At 35.5% G+C, this 23,437-nt stretch overlaps 3 long non-coding RNA genes across 4 annotated transcripts in view; 1 reads left to right on the top strand and 2 right to left on the bottom strand.

Moving 5' to 3' along the window:
* The window catches only part of LOC129423716 (uncharacterized), a 611,574-nt gene that overhangs the window by 531,765 nt on the left and 56,372 nt on the right, over nucleotides 1-23,437 (bottom strand). The window lies entirely within an intron of this gene.
* Nucleotides 14,012-17,569, top strand: LOC129455981 (uncharacterized). 2 transcript variants are annotated; one of them, XR_012369280.1, is made up of 4 exons: nucleotides 14,012-14,383; nucleotides 15,166-15,198; nucleotides 15,324-15,469; nucleotides 16,206-17,569. It is a non-coding gene; the product is annotated as an uncharacterized lncRNA (long non-coding RNA). The 2 variants fall into 2 exon arrangements; XR_012369279.1 differs by having other exon boundaries at nucleotides 14,012-15,198.
* On the bottom strand, nucleotides 17,947-20,995 carry LOC129447920 (uncharacterized). Its single transcript, XR_012361739.1, has 4 exons — nucleotides 20,628-20,995; nucleotides 19,853-19,892; nucleotides 19,579-19,726; nucleotides 17,947-18,860 (listed from the first exon to the last, which is right to left on the bottom strand). It is a non-coding gene; the product is annotated as an uncharacterized lncRNA (long non-coding RNA).

The raw sequence follows: 23,437 nt of genomic DNA, 5'->3' as shown, positions 1-23,437 counted from the left end.
ATAGTCCTTTGAAACTCTGTTGAAAAAAACTGTTACGTGTTGAGTTAAGTGTTAATTGTTGGTGTCTATTAACGTCCATTAAAATGAGAAAAATCCTGCAATGTTTTCCTCAAAAAACATAATTTCTTCTCGACTGAACAAAGAAAGACATCAACATTTTGGATGACATGGTGGTGAGTTAATTATCTGGATTTTTATTTTAAGAAAATTTTATATTCCTTTAAGACTTTAAAAAGTCACTAATTGACACTGAATGAGAGGTTTGGGATTTGTCAGCTCATTTTACAATGCAATCAAAGCTGTGAGTGACAGTTAAAGAGAAGTTTCCTGCCCCTGACAGCCCAGGTGTGTGTTTGTGCGTGTGTGAGACAGATGATGTATAGGTTGAAAAAATTGCTTCCAATACATCTTCTGGTGAAGTTTTATTAGACCACAAACTGACATTAACCTCAATCCTGTGTGTGGGAGCAGGTGTTACAAAGGAAGCAGTTTTTTTGGTACTTTACGTGGGTCTGAAAGAAGGTAAATGGTTTACTTTTGCATTTGTATGCCTTTCCAACAGTCCAACTATCCTGGTAACACTGTGATATCCCACAGTAGCAGTTTTACCTGGATCACACTCCATGGACTCATTTGGGTGGGGGAAGTCTTCTGATTCGTGCGTACTTGTTCTGACAAAAGAAGTCTTAGGAGCTTGTGTTCACTTCTTCAACTGCACACAAACCGTGAGCTTTTTAATCACTGAGGGAACAAAGAATAGATTTGTTGGCGGCTCTTTGGTGATTATACTTTAAGCCTTTCGTGGATGTCACATACATGCACCTGCCACTCTCTAAAAAAATTACTTTTGTAGCATTACATTGAGCTCATAAACAAACACAAGCACATACACACAAGTGTTATAGAGTTGAAGATGTATACAGATTATAATAAAAACATAAGCTCAATACATGAGCCTATTTGTCAACCACCTACCTACATACACTTTCAGAAAAGGTACAAGAAGGTACAAAAGTTGTCACTGGGGTGGTACATAACACACTTTTGTACCTAAAAGGTGCATATTGGTACCTTAGACTGATACACCACATCTGTACCAAAACAGACCTTTTTGAAAGGTAACGGCCCAGTGACAACTTTTGTACGCGTTTTGAGAGTGTACCCTCCAACAGTCTAAAAATGCTGGGTTGTTTCAACCCATGGTGCCAGATTTACCAAGCGGGGCAAATTAGCATGAGAGCGCAATTCCAAAAAAGTACAGATGGCAGTGGTAATGTGTGTTATTTACTAAAATGGCACAAATTAAATAACACAAACGCAACAGCTGATTTCCATAATGACCACTGCAATCTGCTAAGAGCAGCACAAATTAGGTCAGGGTCGCAAATAAGCAGAGTTGATGCTCCTGCAGGTGCGGGTGATCTACTAACGCCTGATGGGCTTTAGTTCAGCACCACGAACATGTGGTGCGCTATAAATGTGGGGTGTTAAATCACAGCTAACGAAGTCGATGACTGGAGGACCAAAAATGAATGTTTACAAGAAGTTTTGAATTGTATTGACTTCTCCTAGTGACTCTTTCATTTTCTCCAGCAAATAAAAAAAAACATGGCTTATCAAACTATATTTTTGAATAATATGTTCTTCTGGCATAACAAAAGTGTTATGTGTTAAAAAAAACATCTGCCTTGTACCACACGCTCTGTGATCTCTGTGATACCTCCTCTTATCCGCAACAATTTCAGCCATTTCAAGGCAAAATGGCTTAAGATATCTTTTTTCGGCATTAAATAATGGTGCAAATATCAGTATTATCACACGTGCAAACATTAGTAAATCACATTGCGTGATTTATTAAAATAATCTCCTGTGGAAAAAACAACAAAATTGGTTTGTATGATGTCATATGAAATCATGTGCAAAAAAGTACATGAAGAGATGTTTTATAACTGTATGCTTCTTATTTTGATACTCTTTGCATTTACTTTTTTTATCAAAATGTTTCATGACACCTCATAAGTCTAATTTCACGAGAACCACCCATTCATATCCCTCTTCTTTTTTAAAGAGATAGTTCAATGGGCATAGTTTTCACCCAAAAATGAAAATTTTGTCATCATTTACTCACCCTCATATTGTCCTAAATGATTTTCCATATTCTGTTAAACATATGAAGAGTTTGGTTCCAAAACGCAATAAATCCATTTTGACAAATTTTGGTAAAAACGTGTTTTCTATACCAAGAAAGTGACAAGATGAAAACAACTATTTTCTGTTACAAACTTTCACATAGCATCTTTAGGTTATAAAAACATAAAAAATTCAAATCCATAAGTTGATTTTCAAAGATTTATTATAAAAACGGATAATTTTTTCCACAAAATGCAATAAATCCATGACAAGTTTTTATTCAAAATGCTATAAATCTATTGAATCAATAGCCTATATAAATGTGCATTCATCTTTGCCATGTTATATTCATTTAGTTGACTAGTTGTACACACTAATTAAAAATATAAACATTAATGTCATTAATCAAAACACTTACTTTGTCATATTAAGATCACTGTCATTGCGGTTACTTGACGTCCTCGCTTAACGTCTTTCACAGAGATCAGCTGTAAAATGTTTTTGGTCCTGCTCGATTTTCGTTGACTTTGAGTAAAATAATGGAAAGTTTTTCATAAGATCCTCTGGGGTCAATCTGTTAGCATGAGAAGCTTGTCGGGAGAACAAGCACCCGAGTGCCTCTCGCGGAAATTATTAGATGTTGATGGCTTATGTTTCTTTCCCGTCACAGAAAACCATCACAGTTTTATCAATGCAATTAAAGTATTATTTTGTTTTGTTTGTTGATCACGAAGTACAAAGTAGATGAGGAAAACTAGGACTCCGTGTACTCAGCGTGTCCGCCATTGTTTGTTTACATTGCGTGACTGGTGGGCTGTAATTTCAGAAATGGATTTATTGCGTTCTGTAAAAAAGGAGGAGTGGCGTTTATCGCATTTTGGGAAAAAAAGGAGAAAAGATGACAGAATAACACGGCGGATATTGGATTTTGCATAAAATTAAGAATTTACTTTTAACTACTGACCTGATATAATACTTTTCAAAAATGGCGTTTATCGCGTTTTGTGAACCAAACTCTTCATATAATATATTTTGATAAATGATGGTAAACACATACTTGATAGTACCCACTCACTTCCATAGTACAGTATTTCTTTTTCCCCACTATGGAGGTCAGTGGGTACCGTCCATTGTGTGCCTACCATCATTTTTCAAAATATCTTATTTTATGCTTAACAGAATAAGAACCTCATACAGGTTTAGAACAATATTGGGTGAGTAAATTATTTTTTATTGTCAACTATCCTTTAAAGTCTTGATTCCAATTTTGGCAATATCAAACTAATGAATTAATAGCTAATTTGCACAGAAATCTTGGGTAAACACCACACAGAAATCGTCTATGGTGAAAGTTAATTTTGATAAGGTTTATTTATTGTAATCAATACATTTTTGCACGGAATGAAATTTAAGAAAAATTATAAACGGATTGCATCTCGTCTTAAAAGATTTTTTCAACACTTTATTTAAAAACACTTGTAGCTTGTTTATTTAAAAATAAGTGTTTCTGCAGCCCAATTGGAAAACACTGTGTTAATATAGCAAAAGGTTATGGGTTCGATTTCACAAATACTGATAAAAATGTATGCCTACTGTAAGTCACTTTGCATAACAGCGTAATTCAAATGCACAAATGTAAAATATATATGCATTATGACACTTCGGCCCTAAAAAGGACACATACTTATTACTGAACTGCTTTACACACATCTCCACAAAAAAACTCAATTAACTCAACAAGAGCTCATCTTTACAGCCACCAGACCTAATTCCACCCTAAAGGCAAGACAGCACTCTCTCTTTCTTTATCTATCTCTCTATCTTCCTCCCTCTCTCTCTCTCAATCAATATCATCAGACTCCATCCTGCTCATCAACACAATTTGTGACTCATAAATCTATCAAATAACAAACTTCATATTGAATATCAAACGTCGCACTAATTACCAAAGCATTAGGCTAAAAGACTCCCAATTTGTACCGTAACACCAACCTTCATAATGGTTCGAAAACTTATTTCAGAACTTCCCCGTTTGTTTCCAGGAACTCGCTTAGTCATTCATTTCAGGCTAATTTTCTCATTCAGACTGAGACGGAATCCTAATACGGTGTTAGCGGTAAAATTTCCCAGAAGAACACAGAGGTTTAGCGCTAGCATATATAGCCTGGCCTTAATCACGGCAATCTGAGAGGGTTAACCCAATTTGGGTAGCCTATAGAAGGCACTGTGGTGGATTAGAGCCCACCCCGGTCACACCGGCGGCCAATTAAAGCCTTAATTATCCTGTTAATTATGCGGACAGGAAGTATCAGCTACCGTCCGATTGTGTTTAGCTCTCAGAGGAAAAGAACCTAATGGCCAATGGCTGCCACCACAATGTCACACACACACAGATATGACTGTAAGTGGTGAGGCAATTTAATTTTTGAGCAGAACAAAAACAGGGAAGGATACCACGGTGATGTTATTATAGTCTGCGCATAACAACAGTCGTAATGCAAACAAATAGCATGTATCTTTCATAGAGCAACATTTTTTTGGATGCATTTCATTTGCATGTCATATCTCTGTGTGTAAGCCCAGTGCCTGCTGGGATACCACTGCCCAAAGGGTTTCTGTGTTTGTGTGTAGACCCTGCTCTCTTATCTACTGAGGGAACCAGATATTGGTCCCCTATATGATGTCACAAACCTAATCCCTTAGTGCACACACACACACACATAATTACAAATGAGGCATGCCTGCCAGCATCAAGAATCTAATCACATTTCAAGTCAAGCAAGTAAATTTAGCTTTCCACACACACACTTCTGCCCCACAGCTACAAATATTGGGTCCAGCTTCAAAGCAGCCTTAAGGTGTGTGAATGTACATGTCAGGGTGTAAAGGTGTTAATGAAAATATGATATTTGTTTTCATTGCACTGTAAAAGCACTTCCTAAAACGCTTAATTCTATTTACATTGAAAGATGAGAGATGACAGGTTGAAATTTAAAATGTGTGTATAGGGGAGAGCAGTACCATTTTTCAAAAAAAACTTTTTTTAATTAATGTTTTAGAAAGAGATATATTTATGCTGTGGCCAATAACGTACAGTTGTGATCTATCAATATCAGGTGGAATTTAAAATGATTCAGTATAATTTCACTTTGAACATAAGTAGCGCATGTGTTACTTTCGACCCCACTATCTGGGACAAAAGTAACACACAGGTGGGTGTTACTGTTACTGTGTACTGTTTTTAGTAAATATACATGACTATGACTTTGTTATTATGTAACTGCAAACTTTTTTGTTGTTTATCATTGCAAAAAAAATTACATTTTCATTTTACATTTCAGTTTCATAAAATGTTATAAAAGCAACCCAATCATAAACTTGAATTGTTAAGAATAAAAAAAAATTTCAACTGTATAAACACTACACTGTAAGAAAATCGTTGTTGAATCAACTTAGATTTACAAGTCATTTTAACTTACTATTATTTATCTTGACTAGAGATGAGTTGTTATAACTACAAATTAGTTTTTTTTTTACTTATAAAATATAGTTGAAAAAAGTAAACTTTAACACTGAAAAAAATTATTCAAGCAATTTACTCAATTTTTTAAGGTAAGTGGATGCAATCAATTTATTTAAGCTACATTGTAAAAAATACTTTGCTGCCTTAAAATTTTTTGTTAAATCCACTCAGATTTACAAGTCATGTCAACAGAGATGAGTTGTCACAACTTATAAAATATAGTTGAGAAAAGTCAATTTAATTTTATAAGTTATAACAACTCATCTCTAGTCAAGATAAATAATAGCAAGTTAAAATGACTTGTAAATCCGAGTTAATTCAACAAAAAAGTTTTAAGGCAGCAAAGTATTTTTACACTGTACATTTAAAATAAAGTTTTTTATTTTATTTTACTGTTTTTTTGTTTAAATGTAGCTTAAATAAATTAATTCCAACCACTTTACCTTAAAAAAAAAATGAGTAAATTGGATGAATATTTTTTTTCAGTGCAGCCCATCTCTTGTCAAGATAAATAATACAAAGTTGACATGACTTGTACAGGTAAATCTGAGTTAATTCAACAAAAAAAATAGGCAGCAAAGATATTTTACAGTGTAAGACAATTAAATTAAATCAAATTAGAATAATATAAATTTTCAACATAATGCAACAGTATTAACAGCAGGACAGAAGTAGCAAGTGTTACTTTCATCCCAAAAGTAACTCCTGACATTTAAACCAAATTTGACATTTTATTCTGAAAAAAAACTAAAAGAAGGCAAACTTCAGGATATGTTACAGTACTTAATACCTGTCGATTGATTAGTACTCTAACACATGAAATAAGAAATGCATTATAAGAAAAAAATGCAACTTTAGAAATTTGCTTATCATGGGTGAAAACAGCTTTCCGGACCTACATGCGAGAAACAACGACAAACTAACGCAATATTTGTCAGCTCTATCTAGGGTTGCGTGCTAAAAATGCTGTCATAGTTTGGAATGAAAATGTAGTCAGGGCTCAAAGTTACTTTCATTCTGCGTTACTTCCGCCCTGGTTCTCCCCTATATGTGCTGGTCCAAAAGAAATTTCAACTGCAGAAGCAATGTCCTTAAATGTTGCCAAGTGTATAGAAAGTATTCCCATGTCAAAGTGTAGACTGTAAAAAAATTATTTTGCAAGTTTAATAAATTTGGATTTACAAGTCATTTAAACTGTATTGACTTGCTCAGTTGCTGTAACTTATAAAATTGACATAACTAAAGCAAACTACTGCACCAATTTCATGTAGGCCTCTCCTTTGTAAAATTTTGGTAGAAGATCTCAGCAACATCTCAAACTGTGCTTAGATCAATCTAGATACCCAAAGTCGGAGATTTTAGTATGACCTCATGAAACATTTCTTTTCTTGTCCAAGGCCAAACTGAGCAAGTCAATCCACTTTCCTTTTATAGCTCTATACTCTTACTGTATCTCAACAACTGGCTAATGTATGTCTGTTGTTATATATGCCAAGATAAAAAAAACAGGAACAAAGGTGAACATAAACAAGAATTTAGTGAAGTCACCTCGGCTACATGATTCATGACGAGGGCAACCTTTAAACAATAAAATGTTCCCTTATGGAGCAAATGAAGGAAATGGAAAGAATGACAAAGAAAAGAAGGTGAGCAGAAAGGTGAGCAGTTCATGACCTAGTGAGGAATGCGGTCTGCCCTTTTCAGAATGCCTCAGGAAACTGAACACCCTCTCAAAACTGCCTGTCAATCAAAATTTTGGGGTTCCGTGGATGGCACAGTCATCCATTTGTCGGCCTACCCTTCCTGTCGGTGTTGCGTGTATGTGTGTGATGACAGGACAGAGTCTGACAATAAGACTAAATAAAATCTTTCTTATTTGAACAAATGCTTTCCCAGAAGCTCCTCCTCTTAAGCATAGAAAGGGGCGGGGTTGCTGTTCGACACAGGAGCAAACAGTGCTGACAGCTTCCTTCCTCAGGGTAAACACACCTCAAACCATCTACACACATACACTCACACACCCCAACCCTTTCTTAGGGTAAACATACCCTTACCTCTAACATGAAGGTCAGAGAGCCAAACACTCACAAACAATCAACACGCGCGCACACACACACACACACAAAAAGTTCATTTGTCTCTGTATTTAGTCCAGGTAAGTCGTTTGGCCACAACTTATCTGTATGTTTGTGTGTGTGTGAGAAAGAGAGAACAAGAGAGAGCATGAAAGAGCGAGCAAGCGAGAGAGAGAGAGAGCATGAGAGAGAGAGCGAAAGAGCGAGAGAGAATGTGTGTTTTTAAAGCAATTTTGTGTGATTTTGACATATACCCCAAAATGTACAAAAAAGTTACCAGTGTCTCACATATTTATAGTGCCTCACATAATTCCATAGTCCTTCAAAAAATTACATATACCTGATATAACTTCATAGTAGGCCTACCTCACATAATTCCGAGTACCTCACATAATTCCATATTAGCTCATAAAAATTCCATAGTATCTCTCAAAATTCCATATACCTGATATAATTTCACAGTACCTCACATGATTCCGAGTACCTCACAAAATTCCATATACCTGATATAATTTCCGAGTACCTCACATAATTACATATTACCTCACAAAATTCCATAGTACCTTACAAAATTCCATACCTTATATAATTTCATAGTAACTAACATGATTCAGAGTACCTCACATAATTCCATATTAGCTCACAAAATTCCATATTACATCACATAATTCAGAGTACCTCACATAATTCCATATTAGCTAACAATAGTACCTCACAAAATTCCATATACCTGATTTAATTTCATAGTGCTTCACATGATTCCGAGGACCTCACATAATTCCATATTAGCTCACAAAATTCCATAGTACCTCACATGGTTCTGAGTACCTCACATAATTCCATATTAGCTCACAAAATTCCATAGTACCTCACAAAATTCCATATACCTGATTTAATTTCATAGTACCTCACATAATTCCATATTAGCTCACAAAATTTTCATAGTACCTCACATGATTCCGAGTACCTCACATGATTCCGAGTACCTCACATAATTCCATATTAGCTCACAAAATTTTCATAGTACCTCACATGATTCCGAGTACCTCACATGATTCCGAGTACCTCACATAATTCCATATTAGCTCACAAAATTCCATGGTACCTCACAAAATTCCATATACCTGCTTTAATTTCATACTAGTGCCTCACATTATTCCGAGTCCCTTATATAATTTCATATTACCTCACATGACTCAGAATACCTCACATAATTCCATATTAGCTCACAAAAGTCCATAGTACCTCACAAAATTCCATATACCTGATTTAATTTCATAGTACGTCACATGATTCAGAGTACCACATAATTCAATATTAGCTCACAAAATTCCATATACCTGATACAATTTTATAGTACCTCACATGATTCTGCGTACCTCACATAATTCCATATTAGCTCACACAATTCCATAGTACCTCACAAAATTCCATATACCTGATTTAATTTCATAGTACCTCACATGCTTCCGAGTACCTCATATAATTCCATATTAGCTCACATGATTCAGAGTACCTCACATAATTCAATATTAGCTCACAAAATTTCATAGTACCTCACATAATTCCAAGTTCCTCACATAAATTCCATATTAGCTAACAAAATTCCATATACCTGATATAATTTCATAGTACCTCACATGATTCCGAGTACTAGGGATGCTCCGATCAGGATTTTTGCAGGCCGATACTGATCACCGATTTGTTGTCTTCGTGATCGGCCGATACCAATGCCGATACCGATTTTTCAAGCTGATATGCAAGCTCTTTGATGACTGTAACTTTTAACATTTTTTCTAGATAAAGTAATACCACAGATGTTGCCTTTGTTATATCACTTGCAGTAATAAGGTATATTATTGTTTTAATAGAGAATCGAATCAAATAAGCACAACAAATATTTCTTCTGCAAAGAGGAATTTAATATGCCTTTAAAAAGGCTTATGTCTCTTAAAGTAATGAAAATAAACACTTCACAGTCTTTACTGTATGAATTAAATATACACGCATTCGTATGAAGTACAACAGTTCTTTAGTGAAGAGCAGAGAGTGATTTTATTGAGAGATGAATTAGGTTGCTGTAGCTTTAAGACTTGACAGAGATCGCTCTGTTCACGTGCACTGATGACCGGCTGCTGTGTGTGCGCGCGGCGGGTGTATGCAGACGAGAGCAGCTGTGAGGAAAATTAAAGTTTAAACGCTCAAAACTTTAAAACGCATGCAAATAATAAACTTTTGACATGAGTATGCAATTGTCCGCGATAGATATGTGTTGTATACGCTGTTTGATGGGGATGTGAAGACGGGTCGCGCTGTTAGGACCGGACCGGGTCCTCATTGAAAATACAAATATTTCTGTAAAGGCGAAGAGAGAAATGCAAATCTGCACGTTGCTCGTGAGCCACGGGTTATAAAAATGTTCTCACTGCGTAAAAATGGTCTCTAACTGCAGCCGCATTGAGGAGCCATATGATGACAAAAAGATCGGTTCACGAGATCGGCAAATTGAACGAGGACCGATCGAGTCATTTAATGCTGTTATCGGCCGATACCGATCTCTGGCCGATCGATCGGAGCATCCCTACCGAGTACCTCACAAAATTCCATATTAAACCACATGATTCAGAGTACCTAACATAATTCCATATTAGCTTATAAAATTCCATATACCTGATATAATTTCATAGTACCTCACATGATTCCGAGCACCTCACATAATTCCATATTAAACCACATGATTCAGAGTACCTCACATAATTCCCTATTAGCTTATAAAATTCCATAGTACCTCACAAAATTTCATATACCTGATATAATTTCATAGTACCTCACATCATTCTGCATACCTCACATAATTCCATATTAGCTCACAAAATTCCATAGTACCTCACAAAATTCCCTGATATAATTTCAAAGTACCTCACATGATTCTGAGTACCTCACATAATTCCATATTAAACCACATGATTCCGAGTATACCACACATATACCACATAATTCCATATTACCTCACATGATTCAGAGTAACTCACATAATTCCATATTAGCTTATAAAATTCCATATACCTGATATAATTTCATAGTACCTCACATCATTCTGCGTACCTTACATAATTCCATATTAGCTCACAAAATTCCATAGTACTTTGTGTTTTCAGTGTTTTGTCGCAAGTGTTATGATTTGCTTGACTAAATTTTAAAGAAATATCAAACACTAGAGTTTGTGTAGTTTAACCACACCATGTTGCTAGAGGCTGCAGCTAGGGGATGTGTGTGTCTGCATGTGTGTGTGCATGCAATACGTGTGTGTGTGTGTGTGTGTGTGTGTGTGTGATACCAGTGAGGGTGGGAATGTTATCTCAGGCACTGATCCATGAGTGGAAACTGTATGTGTGTGTGTGTGTGTGTGTGTGTGTGTGTGTGTGTGTGTGTGTGTGTGTGTGTGTGTGTGTCTAGTAATTATTACGTTGTCGGGACCAATTGTCCCCCCACAGATAGGAATACCAGTGTTTTTGTGACCTTGTGAGGACATTTTGATGTCCCCATGAGGAAACAAGCTTATAAATCAAACAGAATGATGTTTCTTAAAAATGTGAAGTAGCAGAAAGTTTTCTGTGATGGTTGGGGTTAGAGAATGGGGTAGGTTAGGGGAATAGAATATACAGTTTGTACGGTATAAGATGCATTACGCCTATGGAATGTCCCCACAAAACATGGAAACCAGAATGTATGTGTGTGTGTGTGTGTGTGTGTGTGTGTGTGTGTGTGTGTGTGTGTGTGTGTGTGTGTGTGTGTGTGTGTGTGTGTGTGTGTGTGTGTGTTGCAATTAAAGGTCATGCCCATCTCACTTTCCAAGAATTATGCAGCAATGAGATGTCCTCGCAGAATTGACAGTTCGCCTTTCAAGGAAAATGCTATTCTTCGGTAACACACATATGTATGTGGGCTTAAACAGCCAATCAAAGCAGGGCATGTCAGAAAACAATGCCATTTGCCAAATTCGCTCAGAGTACACTTATTACAGGGACATTCCCAGTGGAGTAACTTGGGGTTGTGCGCCTTGATTAAGGGTAAAACCGTCGTTTCGGGTGTAATCGGTGTGGGGTTCAAAACTCTAAGCATACAGATACAGATGTTATCATCTATGCAACAAAAGTCTAAGCAATAGAATGTAATGAAAATAATCAATCCTACACACTGCATTCTTCATATTTATATACACTGCATAACATTTATAACCTTTTAATAGAAATAGAAATTTAAAATACAGAACTTTTTTATTTTTTAATTATTTTAAAATGTGTTTTTGCTCATATTTCTTTCAGCCTGGACTAAGTCACACCTACGGAAGTTAAAAGTGACAGTCTCAAGGTGTTAAATTAATCTTACACATTATATCACAGGATCTAAAACAGAGCAACCCCCTAACTGTAAACTAACAAATGGGTCAAAGCAGGTCATCCGTCATATCCTAATGTAGTAATGAAAGAGACCGTGTTATATTTTCTTAGTGTTTAAATACTTTCTCCTATCTCAGTTTAATCTGTGGAATGTACTTAGATTTTTATATGTTTATTTTATTTTATGTAAACACTACTTCTGTGGCACTTGTTTGTTGAGCATCTCAGCTAGCTTAACCAAGCAACACTGGCTTAACCAATAGCATTAGTATTGGGCGGCGCTACAGATTTGTTCCACCAGCGATAGACAGCAGGTGTGTTTGAAATTAGATTTTAAACTATTTATACAAAAATTGATTTGTTTTGTACTTTGCCAAATCTGACACCAGCACATATATTTATCATCACCACATAATTGTCAAATTCCCTAAACTGTATTGAAATAAAGAGTACAGTTCATATCCCACACAGTGCGTACTCAAGCCTGGACACAAAAATTATTCCCAAAATAAATCTGGATCACTCTACTGTCTCAGGATTAGCCTAGCAGAGTATTTGTGTGCCCATGAGGTCAGGTCAGGCTCTGCCATGAAGTCCCTGCCATGAAATGAAATCCTGTTAATCTGAGATCACCTGTGGAGAGGTGTGGAATGAAACGTACAATATCAACCTGTGAGTGTCTGGATTTCCATTTATATTTATAGACTAATCTCACATGTTTTGTATAAACGGCCTGCACGGCAATTTGATATGAAACTGTTTTGTACCATTTAAGTAGTTGTTGTGATACAGTGTCACTAATCGTGTTTGTATCAGAGGTCATTGTTGAGAAGCGATCATGTTATGTAGCATTTACTTGTCTAAAGTCCTCGCCTCTACTCAACCCCTATACCTGTGCTTAATGTTACAACAATTTACAAAGCAAAAAACTCACACATATACACATTTATCAGTAACCCCTATGCTTCGGTTTGTGTTTATGTGCCATAGGTATTCACATTTCAGAGTTGTCCATCTGGATATACCAACAGTAAAAAAATGCTGAATCTAAGAATCAATGTAATTTCATTGATATTTGCAGAATATGACTAAAAAGATATAAAGAAACAAAACTGAACATAAACAAATCATTTCAGCAAACAAAAAGCATGTTTCTACACAGAAACATGTAGGTATGAAAAGTTAGGATGAGACCACTGGGATGAAAAGCAAGCACACCTTAAAGTCACAAAGACTTGAAATGAGAAAGTAAGGATGTGAAAAAGTAAAATCTGTGAGCTTCATTATTATTTTTTTAAATAATGTGCCCTAAATGCACAAATCTCCTCCCTTCCTCGAAATGATCTCTCTTAACTTCCTGTCAAAGGTATGGTGGGTGGGCGGGTCCGGGAAATGATCACAGCGATTAGCAAATAGCAACACGAACCAACTTCCAACAATCCAATCAATGGACGATTTCAAATCCAGTCCTTTCATTTAAGAAGCCATTTCTCTCGGATAAATGTCATAAGGGGAAAAATAATACAATCGCTTTTCTTTTTGTTTCATTGTGACTTTAAATGAATATTTCATTCAAATATGAAAATTCTTTCATAATTGTACTATTCCTGTCAAACAATGAGATAACCAATAAAGGCCTAAGTATAGTTCACGTGTACAAGAGGTTCAAGAGAGTCAACGTACAGTGCATGAGACGCAAATTTCTTCATCAAAATAGTACGGCAAATTTTTACTTTGTAAGTGCAGGTCGCACATTCGCATTCATTTTTTGTAATTAGTTTATCCACAAGGTGGCAACTGTGCCCTTGGAGGCATTGATTCACGAGATATTTCATGAAAAACTTCATAAACAAAACGGTATTGCATGCATCCAATGCCTATGTACACTGAAAAAAATGGACTTGGTGGGTCTTTGAATTTAAATAAAATAAACATGTATATGCAACACAAAATATTTATATTCCTTGTGTAAACATAATTTAATGGATTAGGATGAAAATGTTTTGTTTGAATGTAAAATGAACACATTATTCTCACATTGATTAAAATTGATTGAATTGAATACTTAAAGCAATAAAATTGAGTTTGCACACAAAATGGCACCACCTGAGCAGCAGGGGCAGTAAAGCTCAATGAGACGGACGTCAACTGCCATAAAAGAAGAATAAACATCGTGTGTTTTGGGCGCCAAAATGAAGACTCAGCAGCAGCAGTCAGTCAGAAGAACTCTCTCAGACGGACACCACGTTATTAAAGTAAGTTCTATTATTTATTTATGTTCGCTTCATACGTGATATATCTTCACTAGATAGACAGTTTTTTTACAATATGTTGCCATTGCAATTACTTGTAGTAAAAATTAGTTTGGAGGAGGTTGGTGGAGTAAGTTAATGTTACAGTCAGTCAGTCAGTCAGTCAGTCAGTCAGTCAGTCAGTAACGTTAAGTGTAAGGCTCATAAAAAAAACTGTGTTTTAAAAATGTCAGCTGTATAACGTTATTTCACGTTTGGTAGTTTTATCCAAGATGAAAACTGTCAGCTTTGAGTTGACTTTTTGAGGCACTTTTTACTCAGCTGTTCTATGGAAACGTTTCAGGACAAATAAAACGCTAACCAAACGTTATTCTGTCCAGAGTACGTTAACGTTATCCATGTAAGTAATTTACCAGATGATATCAATTGACTACATTAATAATGACATTGCGTATTAAACAAACTGTCTGCTTAATCAGATTATCAGACCCGCGTCAGTTATTCGTGACTTCGCTACGCCACGAGCAACACTTGATTCTATCCGAAAAAGCTTTTTTCAATGTCTCGCGTGACGTCTGGTATATTAACTGAAAAAAATCGCTTTGAAGTGCCACACCTTAAAGCTGACGTTTTCAGAAGAGAACCTTGTTGTTTTAAGATCTAATTTTGTCCAAAATTGCGTCCTATGACAGATATAATACTTATTTCATTATTGTTCTGTGTATGTGTGACCTTCATCATTTGAGGTTATGTTTGATTTCACCTCTGAATATTTCCTCTTATAGGTCCATCATCCTTGCATGCGCTATACAGCATTGGTAAGTCATTCCTATCACTGTTTTACTGCTGTTAGGAGCTTAATCTTATTTTGTAACTAATATACATGTATTATTCTTTGACTCGCAGTACTCAAATATACAATGGTTGGTTAATCTGTTTTCAGATAAATGCTGAATTTAAAAGAATCACTACTGTCTTATGTTCCTGTGTCACCTGGACCTCCAATCCAAAAACCTGATGAAACTCTTCTATCAGAAAGGAGGACAGCTAGCAAAAAGACTTCAAACACTTAATGATCAAATGACAGAAGTAAGTAATATAGATTCATAGACATAAAAATGTGTAAACCTTGTTGGAAGTACAGAAAATGTTGTATGTTTTAGTTACATCTTTTGGCACAAGGGTCATTAAAACACCTGGGAAGATTTAAAGGGGTAGTTCACCCAAAAATAAAAATTCTCATCACTTACTCCCTATCATGTTGTTACAAACCTTTATAAATGTCTTTGTTCTGATGAACACTAAGGAAGATATTTTGAGGAATGTTTGTACCCAAACCAATCATAAGCCCCATTCACTTCCATAGTGGGGGAAAATAATACTATTGAAGTGAATGGGGCTCATGAACAGTTTGGTTGCAAACATTCCTCAAAATAAATGTCTTCCTTCGTGTTCATCAGACATTTATACAGGTCTGTAACAACATGAGAGTGAGAAAATGAGAGAATTCACTTTTGCTGTGATTGTCAGGTATGCTAGCACACACTCGAAATGTGGCCTCTTTATTTAACACACACACACACACACACACACACACACACACACACACACACACACACACACACACACCTGGAGCAGTGGACAGTGCAGCTGCCTTGCTTTGTAACCCATATATTTGTAACCAATTGTAACATGCTGTGGCAATGCACATGGGTCTGTATACTTACATTTATATTTGTTTGCATTGTACTAATTTCCAATTACACTTTTATTGTAACAGTAACTTTTTTCTGTTTCTTTAACTACATTTGTTTGTTTTGTACAGGGCATGGATGAAGTCAGCATCAGTGAGGTCATTTGAAGACACCAATGTTGGGATTTGTGCTCTCAAACAACATGCTTCTTGAAGAAGAGGATCTTTGTATAGTCCTGGAAGGCATGAAGGTGTTGCAAAATCGTGCCATGTTGTTTGAGCTGATGTATGCCTTAAACCTGAGCTGTCCTGATCTCCGCTTTATTTTGGAGGAAATCCAAAAGATTTTAATGGAACTGCATTGAGCGTAACTTTAACGAACAGTTTCTTTCAGTGAAAGGATCAGAAAGACTGTGCTGCTCATTTATGTTCTTTTTATTTATCTGTTTTAAGTGTTTTCTCTTATTAAAACATTAACAGTTTGCTGCTCGGGGTTGATTTTGGAAATGGTTGTTGTATTTTGTTTTTGTTGAATCTTTGATTATCAGTTTATACAAATGCTGTAGCTCTGACTTTCTGAAGGATTGATATTTTCCAGTTTGTAAATCCATTTAAAAAATAATAGTACTTACTGTTTTGAATTTCTCTTTGGAATGCAGTGTTTGTGTTTTAGCACTTCTAAATCTACTGTGATAGTAACTATTTTAAACATTTGGGTCAGTTTTACAGATGGGGCTTTTCCTAGTCCCAGACTTTTGCAATGCCTTAATTTGAAAACATATTGCACTGACATATCTTGACATATATCAGTGCCATTGTTTTGTCTCAAGATGTACTCCAGTGTTGTTTTTGTAAGGTAGGTTTGTTTGTAAACATTTTTTGAAAAAAATATTCTAATATAACAAGGGCCTAGTCATGGATTAATCTACAACCTGTCTGGGAAATTGCCCCTTTGTATGTACTGCATGTGCTGATTGTTGTAATAGTTATTGACTGTTAATGAATTAATGTGTAATGATTTAAATGAATTGATGATCTGAAAGCAGTGGTTTGCCTAAATATCACTAAACATTTGTTCAAAAAAAACATTTGTTGCTTTTTATGCCAATGCAAATGTATTTTGTATTTAAAAAAGAAATAAATAACATTTGGATAATTATGGGTGATTATTCTGGTGCCAGAGACATAATGAAATTGCTTTAGAGTTACATAATCCCATAATATAAGCATTAATAAAGCATGTTGGAATTACAGATGAAAATCTAGTCCCCTTACATAATAAAATTACTTAAACATTACAAAATAAATGTGTTATAGTAAAGAGGAAAAAGCACTTTGAGTCAACATATTTATATTAGACTACTTAAAACAATTAAAATGTTTTGGTCTGACACATAAAAATTAAATGGGAAAATTATGTTTGTTTTATACAATCGGATTATGTGGGACCGATGTACACATTAAAATTACGTAAATTGAAAGGATTTTTTTTTTCAGTGTAGTGAGAAAACAACTATGGGTGGGTTGATACACTGAAAAAAAAAATCCTTTCAATTTACTTAATTTTAATGTGTACATCGGTCCCACATGATCCGATTGTTTAAAACCAAAATAATTTTCCTCAATTAATTTTTATGTGTCAGACCAAAACATTTGAATTATTTTAAGTAGTCTAATAGAAATATGTTGACTCAAAGTGCTATTTCTCTTTACTATAACACATTTATTTTGTAATGTTTAAGTAATTTTATTATGTAAGGGGACTAGATTTTCATCTGTAATTCCAACATGCTTTTTTAATGCTTATATTATGGGATTATGTAACTCTAAAGCAATTTCATTATGTCTCTGGCACCAGAATAATCACCCATAATTATCCAAATGTTATTTATTGTTTTTTAAATACAAAATACATTTGCATTGGCATAAAAAGCAAAGAGTTTTGTACAAATGTTTAGTGATATTGAGGCAAACCACTGCTTTCAGATCATCAATTCATTTAAATCACTACACGTTAATTCAATAACAGTCAATAACTATTACAACAATCAGCACATTCAGTACATACATAAAGGGGCAATTTCCCAAACAGGTTGTAGATTAATCCATGACTAGGCCCTAGTTATATTAGGATTTTTACAAAAATGTTTACAAACAAACCTACCTTACAAAAACAACACTGGAGTACATCTTTAGACAAAACAATGGCACTGATATATGTCATTGCAATATGTTTTCAAATTAAGGCATTGCAAAAGTCTGGGACTAGGAAAAGCCCCATCTGTGAAATTACTATTATTTTTAAAATGGATTTACAAACTGGAAAATATCAATCCTTCAGAAAGTCAGAGCTACAGCATTTGTATAAACTGTTAATCAAAGATTCATCAAAAACAAAATACAACAACCATTTCCAAAATCGACTCTGAGCAGCAAACTGTTAATGTTTTAATAAGAGAAAACACTTAAAACAAATAAACAAAGTCAAAAATGAGCAGCACAGTCTTTCTGATCCTTTCCCTGAAAGAAACAGTTTGTTAAAGTTACTCTCAATGCAGTTCTATTAAAATCTTTTGGATTTCCTCAAAAATAAAGCGGAGATCAGGATAGCTCAGGTTTAAGGCATACATCAGCTCAAACAACATGGCACGATGTTGCAACACCTTCATAGCTTCCAGGACTATACAAAGATCCACTTCTTCATCACAAGAAGCATGTTGTTTGAGAGCACAAATCCCAACATTGGTGTCTTCAAATGACCACAATGATGCTGACTTCATCCATGCCCTGTACAAAACAGACAAATGTAGTTAAAGAAACAGAAAAAAGGTTACTGTTACAATAAAAGTGTCATTGGAAATTAGTACAATGCAAACAAATATAAATGTAAGTATACAGACCCATGTGCATTGCCACATTGCTACAATTGGTTACAAATACATGGGTTACAAAGCAAGGCAGCTGCACTGTCCACTGCTCTGGGTGTGTGTGTGTGCGCGTTTACTACACTGGAATGAGTTAAATAAAGAGGCCACGTTTCGAGTGTGTGCTACCATACCTGTCAATCACAGCAAAAGTGAATTCTCTCATTTTCTCACTCTCATGTTGTTACAGACCTGTATAAATGTCTTTGTTCTGATGAACATGAAGGAAGATATTTATTTTGAGAAATGTTTGCAACCAAACTGTTCATGAGCCCCATTCACTTCCATAGTATTATTTTTCTCCACTATGGAAGTGAATGGGGCTTTGGATTGGTTTGGTTACAAACATTCCTCAAAATATCTTCCTTAGTGTTCATCATAACAAAGACATTTATAAAGGTTTGTAACAACATGATAGGGAGTAAGTGATGAGAATTTTTATTTTTGGGTGAACTACCCCTTTAAATCTTCCCAGGTGTTTTAATGACCGTGTGCCAAAAGATGTAACTAAAACATACAACATTTTCTGTACTTCCAACAAGGTTTACACATTTTTATGTCTATGAATCTATATTACTTACTTCTGTCATTTGATCATTAATTGTTTGAAGTCTTTTTGCTAGCTGTCCTCCTTTCTGATAGAAGAGTTTCGTCAGGTTTTTGGATTGGAGGTCCAGGTGACACGCAGGAACATAAGACAGTAGTGATTCTTTTAAATTCAGCATTTATCTGAAAACAAATTAACCAACCATTGTATATTTGAGTACTGCGAGTCAAAGAATAATACATGTATATTCGTTACAAAAATAAGATTTAGCTCCTAACAGCAGTACAAAAGTGAAAGGAATTACTTACCAATGCTTTTGAGTGTGTAGCGCATGCAAGGATGATGGACCTAAAAAAAGAAATATTCAGAGGTGAAATCAACACATAACCTCAAATGATGAAGGTCACACATACACAGAGCAATAATGAAATAAGTATTATATCAGTCATACAAAATTTGGACAAAATGAGATCTTAAAACAACAAGGTTCTCTTCTGAAAATGTCAGCTTTAAGGTGTGGCACTTCAAAGCGATTTTTTTTTTCAGTTAATATACCAGACGTCACGCGAGACATTTAAAAAAGCTTTTTCTAATAGAATCAAGTGTTGCTCGTGGCGCAGCGAAGTCACGAATAACTGACGCGGGTCTGATAATCTGATTAAGCAGACAGTTTGTTTCATACGCAATGTCATTATTAATGTAGTCAATTGATATCATCTGGTAAATTACTTAACTTACATGGATAATGTTACTCTGGACAGAATAACTTTTGGTTAGCGTTTTATTTGTCCTGACACGTTTCCATAGAACAGCTGAGTAAAAAGTGCCTCAAAAGTCAACTCAAAGCTGACAGTTTTCTCAGATAAAACTACCAAACGTGAAATAACGTTAAACAGCTGACATTTTTAAAACGCTGTGTTTTTCTTTATGAGCTTGACTGACTGTTAACTTACTCCACCAACCTCCTCCAAACTAATATTTACTACAAGTCATTGCAATGGCTACATATTGTAAACAAAGAATAGTCTATCTAGTGAAGATATATCACGTATGAAGCGAACATAAATGAATAATAGAACTTACTTTAATAACGTGGTGTCCGTCTGAGAGAGTTCTTCTGACTGACTGCTGATGACTCTTCATTTTGGCGCCCAAATAAACGATGTTTATTCTTCTTTTATGGCAGTTGACGTCCTTTCATTGAGCTATACTGCCACCTGCTGCTCAGGAGGTGCCATTTTGTATGCAAACCCAATTTTATTGCTTTAAGTATTCAATTCAATCAATTTTAATCAATGTGAGAATAATGTGTTCATTTTACATTCAAACAAAACATTTTAATCCTAATCAATTAAATTATGTTTACACAAGGAATATAAATATTTTGTGTTGCATATACATGTTTATTTTATTTAAATTCAAAGACCCACTAAGTCCATTTTTTTCAGTGTTGGCTTCATCAGAGAGATCGAAAGGTTGCCCCTCTGTTCAGGGGCGTCATGCACCAATTTTTTTTAAGGGGGCACAGTGTCAACAGCTAACAGAAATTTTTGCATACACAGACATCAAACGAAATATTATAGAGCTTTCAGTCTTTTCCATGGCACTTACATTTCTAACATCTGAAAACCCCTGCTTTCATGCAAAAACCTCCAAAATAAAAGTGATGACTAACTTTAATATCAAATTCTATTCAATCGGAATAATGACACATTTGCATCATATTTACATCTGAAACGGCATGTTTTATTTATTTAAGTCTTAATGGCTTGTTTAATTGTGTCATTAATGCATTTTGCACAACAACTGCATTATCATATAAAATTTATGTAATTTTAAATCCATAAAGTATATGAACAACAAAAATGACATAAGCTATAGTGACGTGATTAATTTTAATGTTCAATAATGATTTTTAAAAAATATGTTTAGATAAAATTATTAGAGGAACTGATTTTTGCATTCATTTTTACCTCATATGTGAGCATGTGAGATTCCGCGCCCGTGTGAACTCTGGCGAACTTTGGCGTTGTGCCAAGAAGATGAATCTCTACTAATATAACGTTGAGACGGTCAAATTTAAAACCATACATTTTCTACACAGAGGAGGTTAACTGCACATTACCGTACTGGGGTTTGGAAATGTTGTGAGCGTTTCTAACACGTTTTAATTCCTCAGATAGCCAAATGCAGCAGCAAGCCAACAACAGGAGAGAGCTCGTGAGCGCGCCCAGACGCTGATGACGTCTGCGACTGTGCTGACTGCAGCACCAGCTGCCGCCAGAATAAAAGTAATGTAACATGATCAAAACACTATCAAAACGGCGAAAATCTCCGAAAAGTGACAAGGATGCAGCACAGAATGTATAATAGTGTGCATATTAAATAGATTAAAAGTCAAATAACAGATTAATGGACGCTTATTTGATTTTGAGGTTGGATGCAAAATCCATTGGCTCAAAAAAACCAAGGGGGCACGTGCCCCCCTAGTTTTAATGGGCATGACGCCTCTGCCTCTGTTAAACTTAGGGTTCACACACCTTAGTTAACTTCAAATTCAAGGACTTTCCAGGTCCAATACGCTCAAATTCAAGAACTAAATGTGGGGACACATTTCAAGTGAGAGCAAGGTTACATTGTGTCACCTTTAAAGATACATTGTTACAGTTTCCTTTCAAGGGAACTCACACTGCGTCACTGCCGTGACACTTTGGGGACGCCTCCAAGGGTAAGTGCGTCTAAATGTGTAATTCAACCAATGACAAAGACAGGGTGATGCGGGAGCCAGGAAGTATATCGCTATCTGAAATATTGCCAAAGACGGTGTTACAGGGACGCAGGAAGTATAGCAAGGGAGACGCAGCGTCTCGTTCCCTTCTCAGGGAACAACAGTTACATACCTAACCCTAACGTAGTGCAAAAAGCACTTTGGTATGAATCAAATTTCGCATACAGAATATAAGCATTTAAAGCGAACAGTTTAGCATGTGTGCTTAAAAAGTCTAGAATTTTATGATATTATCCTACACTACACAGGGAATAATATGGATTTTGCATAAAATAGATTCAAGCACTTTCAATGACCTGTATCTATGTATGTATATTTTCAAAAACTTCCAGCCCTTGAATTTTTTCCCCCAGATTCACAAACTTTCAAAGATTTCATTTCAAGGACCCATGGGAACCTTGTAAACTACACTTTGGGCCAATGAGATTCAATGCTTTTGAAAAATCAGCTCAAATAGGAATTGTTTTCTCTGACAAAGTATAGTTTCACTTCAGAAGACAGACATTTACCCTCTGGATTCATTTGGATTACATTAAAGGCAGGGTCCATGATCTCTAAAAGCCGATGTTGACATTTGAAATCACCTAAACGAACACCCTCCCCCATAAAATCGAGACCATCTTTTGATAGACCCTCCCCACACATATGCAACCCAGGCAACAATGTCATTTAGTAGACATGCACCGTAATGCTGATTGGCTACAAGTGTGTTTTGGTAGTCGGCCCGACTCCTTTTTCCAAAGTGGATGGATGTAGTGGCTTTTTGGAGCTTTGCTATGCTGAGTATCATATAAGAAAATAACATGGCAGCATTTTAGTGCTCAGATGAAGAAAGAAAGTTATATACATTAGGATGGATTATATATTTTTTTTTATTTAAGTAAGCTATATTTAGAGAGCTCCTTTAAGCTCTACCTACCATCGCTTTTAGTCCCTTATATCCACTTTACACAATGCCAAAAAACACGGTTGAAAATCGAAATAAATACCAGCGTAAACAAACAGGATCGACCCACAAAATCATCAAAAAAACAGCTATGCCGAATTTCGTGACAAATTTTTAATGACTTCAAAGACGTTGAAAATGAAGTGATAAACCGCACCT

Source organism: Misgurnus anguillicaudatus, chromosome 1 (genome assembly GCF_027580225.2).
Source record: "Misgurnus anguillicaudatus chromosome 1, ASM2758022v2, whole genome shotgun sequence".
Classification (NCBI taxonomy): domain Eukaryota; kingdom Metazoa; phylum Chordata; class Actinopteri; order Cypriniformes; family Cobitidae; genus Misgurnus; species Misgurnus anguillicaudatus.
This window is presented reverse-complemented; position numbering and strand designations above follow the sequence as displayed.